Raw genomic sequence first — 5,899 nt, 5'->3', positions numbered from 1 at the left:
ATGTGCAAACATCTTAGTTTTAATTCATTAAAATCATTTCTTCTGTACAAAACTGTATATTTTAATAAGGAAATGGAAATCTTTTTTTAAAGTTTAAAACCTCATTTAATTTTATGTCTTATAGGGTTTATACTGAGTAGAATATTGTATAACTGTATTAATTCAACTGTAAACCTAAAAATTTACAGCCAATTTTGTAAGAGATGCATCTTAGCTCAGGAAAATGTTATTGAATATGTCAATGCTGTTGTAATGAAATGCTTCTTCTAAGTATGTGGTTATTAAATAAATAATAAACTGAAAAAAAGATGATTACTAAAATAATTACTTCCTAAATGAATCAGGGAAAATGAATGAGACATTGTAAGTAATAAATAGTGAATTATGGCAGAAATAGCTTCTCTAATCAGTGAGCATAATTAAAAATGTGAGGACCCATCCCCTTTAAATGCTGTAGATATACTGAAATATATGTATGGGATGATTACACTTTTCCTAAAGACATTTCTAAATCCTTCCTTAAAGATAAATACATAGAACTATATGTTTATGCCATGGATTAAAAATAAAAGATTTTTTTTTGCTTGCAACTAGGAAAAATTATAAGACACTTATGTATTAGGGTTCATTTAAATATTTAATTTTTTACTGCTGATCATTTATTTAATGAAAAATATTCTAATTTCTTAAAAAATTGAATGCTCGTAATTATGTAATGGTAGTGACCCATGTTCAGTTAATACTCTGAAATATTTCTTCCTGTAATGAAGGCAAATAGTTTTACTTAACCTGAAAGGTACTTACTCTTTAAGTCACAGAAATATGTTCCAGACACTGATAGTTGTTGACTGCTTTTCCCTTGTTAGGGTAGGTGTTTACTGCTTTTTTAGCTACAGCACATATTTAAGAAACATTTGTTCCTGCCTTTGTCAAAGACCACATGCAGAAACACATTCAGAGGTAGAGTATCAACTGCTTGAAATGCAGCCTTTTTCCTTATCACCTCTAATGACCTAATTAAGGCTGAGCTGTTGATATAAATTTAACAATTTAAAATTGTTTTGATATTAATAGTATAAGTGGGTTGAAACGGATAAATTGACAAATTATTACTAATTAAGCATATAGCCAAATGTGCTGACATTTGAACAGTATTATTTGAGTAAATTCCATGTGGATTATAGAGTTCCTATCATTTATAATAATAATTTAAGCCCCTTTGTAATCATAGTCCTAAAAACTTATTTGCCACCCACAGTCTTTGCCACTAACATGTTATTTATAATGAAGATGCATAGTTATTGTTATCAAGGTTACATGTTAGTTCTCCCTTGGCCTAGCTATTTGGACCACCTTTCATGGGGAGGGGATTCTTTGAACCTTGGCAAAGTGGTCAGGTTAAAAAATCTCTTTGTCTGTAACCAGAAATACTAGTCCTGATCTGGATTAATTCCTGACATTCTGATTTTCTTCTCTATAATCCTGATGTTGCCATTAATGCTCATTAGCTTCACTGAACTCATCAAACCTCTATCTGAACTGAGTTCATGGTGAAGCAGGATTTAAGCTGCTACATTTTGATGCAGAGAAATATAAAAGGCTCTTTTAAGGGTCAGCCTGCCTACAATGCCTAGCGACAACTCTGGAACACAAAATTAGTTGAATGCAAACCCTGCCTTATACTAAATTTCACTATAAGACATAAAAATTGGGTCCGGGCTGAGCTTGATGGGGTATGTCTTTAATCCCAGCATTCAGGAAGCAGGAACTCTGTGAGTTTGAGACCAGCCTGGTCTACATAGTGAGTTCCAGGCCAGTCGGGTGTACATAGCCAGTCTCAAAAAACAAAGAAACAAACAAAAAATGTATCCAGACAAACACACTTAACACTTCCTTAAAATGAATGTTTCATATTTATCAAAAGATGTGAGTGAATCTACCTATTCTAGCAAGACCCCCAGCCCCTGCGCTGCTGTACTAAGTAAACCAAGAATCATGAGAACGCATATTTAGAGCGGGCAGGACACCCTCCTCCCAACATCTGCATTTTTCATGTCAGCAGGCAAGACTGTGTAGCGTATGTGTCCTTTTAAAGGGACTGTTTGTTTGCAGAGAGGAAATAGAGGTTTGTTTTAAGGAATGGGAAGTCAGAGCCACGTTTGTAGTGGCAGAACACGAGCAACACCAAGCTGCAGCTGCAAGAGATTGGTCTCGAATGACATCAGACATTCCGAATTTATTTTTCCTTTCAGTGTGTAGATTACAGGAGTGTTTCAGGACCAAACGTTTTGATTGACTCTCAGTGCAGAGGGTAAAAATCGCCCTACACATCTCTACAAATTCATCAAACATTCCACAGTTCTCACTGTTGGTATTGTAGACTAGCATAATCACTAGTAGAGTTCCTGAAACATAGGAATTGCTAATAGACGCACTGCCTCTCATCATAGATTAGACCCAAGGTTGAAGTCTAGTAGGGAAGCACTGTGCATACTAGGCACTGAGATTCTGTGTGGAGAGTGAGTATATTTTTGATTTATCTCCATTTAAAATGACCTCGAGTTGAGGAATATTGGATGCTCAAAGGTTATCCCGACAGGGCGATTCTAAGATTTGTTTTTCTACTGGAATAAAAAAGTCTACAGTTTACATCACTTTTGGTGTTGTTCAAGTTTTGGAGGTAGTTAGACACTCGCTGGTCTTAGTCACACCCTCCTGCCGTGTTCTGAAAGTGAAATGACTGGGGTTATGTCTTGTATGAGCTCTCTCTGGGATCAGCATTAGAAAAGAACTTGTCTATGATGATCATGAGTGATGACAATGTGTTGGAAACTGGTAGCCTCTGGGCACCAGAGAAATGCAGCACGAGAAACATGGCCTGAGTGATTAGCACATAACTGGTTGTGGTTAAAGTTGTCCAACTGGGCCTCAGCAGTACTGTGCAATCTGAAAAAAAAAACAAAAAAACTCTTCATTCCAAGGTGTTTCCTAGGCTGTGAAGGATGTAGCATCCTATGTGTTACTCTGAAAATGCTCCTCATCACTAAGGCTGATGTCAAAATCATAAAAACATGAGGTCTTTTTCCTTCTGTTTGGGTTTGTCTCTATGTTTGCCATGCAGAACGACAGCATGGTGAAGCAGTTGCTTCCATTAACAATCATGGCTCATCCCCCGTGTCTTTGGTTCTGATGTTAATCACAGCAGAGCCCCTGCGGCCTCCTGAAGCACTGCTGAGAAATCCACATTCAACTGTGACCCGAATGTTAGAAGTGAAAAATAGAGGGGTTTCCAAATAGCTTATCAAGAAACAGCACAGTCCACTCTCAGCAAATGGAAAGGATGGGGCGTTAGTTATTGACTTCTTTGTTCTTCCTTTCTTTCTCCTTCCTTATACTTACTACAAAGACTTGTGAGCCTGTGACACTGTGAATCCGAGTGCCATATAACATTGATGTAAGGAACATCTAGTTGGCACTCATTTTCTAAAGAAAATATGCGTCTCCTCGAAGATCTTATAAATGAATAAAAGCAAAATAGGAGGACTATAGTCCATGGGACACACTCAGGCTACCACTTTTCATATGGCTTGTGAAGTATGGATGCTTTGGGTTTTTTAATGGTAAGGAAAAAAAGGAAAGTATTTCCTAACACGTAAAAATTATATGGCTTCTAAGCCAGGTGTGGTGGCATAAGCCTGAAGTCTCACCACCTGGGAGGTGGAGGTAGAACTATAAATTCAAGACCAGTCCAGGTTGCACTGTCTCAGAAAAATTCTTATATATTTTCTCAGATGAACTTATATATTAGTACCTATAAATAATGTCATTGGAATACAGACTACTTCATTTACTCATGTATTACTTATGGCTACTTTCTGCTATAACAGAGCTAACCGGTAAATATCAATGTCACTTGACCTATAAAGCCTTTTCCAGGAAAACGTCATTGATCTCTGAATTAGAATAATGAAAAAAGTATTGACCAGATATACTACCCAGGGCAGTTATATTGTATATAGTATTGTATATAGTCTAGTAATGGTGATTATTAATGTAAGACATCTCATATTGGTAGAGTTCTTGTCCATTGGTGGTATTTAACTCTCCCAACCAAGGCAAGCTGAAGTGATTCCACAATTACAGTGAATCAGAAGGAAATTACTCATCCTATAGCGAATGAGGCTTAAGCAGAAAACAGAATCCACTGGAGAGGAAAAATTGCTTTATGTCTAAAACCTTCCCCCAAGTTTCAAAGAATATATATACATTGCAAATAGAGACACTATCCCTCCCTCCTAGGGAGGGAGTCTTGGAAGGTCTGTGTGACTGAGAAAAAGCCTAGACCTAGGGCTTCTGCCTATGAAGAATGATGGGCAGGGAGAAAATGCTTCCCCAAGACTTCTCCAGTGGCAGACTTCCAAATGCTCATCGCTTCCCCAGTGCCAGCTTAGCCATTTAGGACACAAGCCACTTTATCTCTGAGGTTGAGGAGACTTTCAGTGCTTAATCCTACTTGTATTATTTTCATTTACAGAGTCCTGACCATCATTTAGCTGGAATACATGCTTTTGGATGGGAACTTTCCACAATCCACTCCTCTGTAAAGTTCCTGAATATTCAGAGTCTCAAAAAGAGGGGAAAATGGAGAGCTGGGACCCCATGATCACTTTGCACTTTGACTAGTTGTGGATTTCTGTAGTAACTTTGCACACTCCAAAAATAAGCTTCTTTGGTGAGCGGTGAGAGTTACGCTTTTAATTTTTTATTTATTTAATTTAATGTTTTTGTCTTTTTGAGACAGGGTCTCCCTGTAGCCCCACCTGTCCTGGATTCACCATGGAGACCAGGCTGGCCTCGAATTCACAGAGCTCTGCCTGCTTCTGCCTCCCAAGTGCTGGGATTAAAGGCGTACGCCACCACACCCGGCGCAATATTTACTTTTTTAAAATGCTCCCTGGAATTGAAAACGTGGACCAGCACACACCACATGTGGGAAGAGGGCACAGCTACCCTCATTTTACACCTGAGCACACTAAGGCTCACAAAGGTTTGCAGAGTACTCAAGTCTGTAGAGTTTAGGAAATGGCAGAACTAGAATATGGGCCATTTAGCAGAACTCTTAAGCTATTATTATACAGTTACCCCCTTGCTGCAGAATATGAAGAAAGCTGCCTGCTTAGATGCAGCTGGCCTTGATTTAAATACATTAAATTTCCTGCATTGTGTCTTAGAAAGGAAGCTGCTTTGAGAGCCCTGGTGTGATCCATTTCACCCACACAGGGTTCCTTGCCAGTTCTTGACATCTTTCATCTGACATCTTCAATTCTCATCCTAACATTGTGCCAAGATCCCACGTTTATGTCAGAAATTAGTGATAACTTTCAGAAGTAAGATAAAAGCAGATGGCTCTTAGAAGATGGGAGACAAAACCTTCCCAGGTAGGGCTCCAGTGAACTCTGGGCAGACTCGGTCAAATGTATGGGACAGGAGAAATGGAAGCAGGGAAAACAATATAAAAAAATCTCATTCCAGCTGAATCCTGTGATGTTTGTAGTCCAGCGGGGACAGTATCGCACATGTCCAAATACTTATGGAGAACTTCTGCAGGCCATAATCCATTTTGGACTTTTAAATACATGCTTTTGGATGGGAACTTTCCACAATCCACTCCTCTGTAAAGTTCCTGAATATTCAGAGTCTCAAAAAGAGGGGAAAATGGAGAAAAGAGGTACGAAAGAGCTCATTTTTCACAGTGACAACCCCGAGTCTTCATTCTCTCCTTACACAGGGTGCCTTTTTAAGAGGAATATTTAGTTTTGTTTTGTTTTTTCACAGTGACAACCCCGAGTCTTCATTCTCTCCTTACACAGGGTGCCTTTTAAGAGGAATATTTAGTTTA

Source organism: Nannospalax galili, unplaced genomic scaffold (assembly GCF_000622305.1).
Source record: "Nannospalax galili isolate Female #2095 unplaced genomic scaffold, S.galili_v1.0 scaffold490, whole genome shotgun sequence".
NCBI lineage: Eukaryota > Metazoa > Chordata > Mammalia > Rodentia > Spalacidae > Nannospalax > Nannospalax galili.
Note: the sequence above shows the minus strand (reverse complement) of the source record.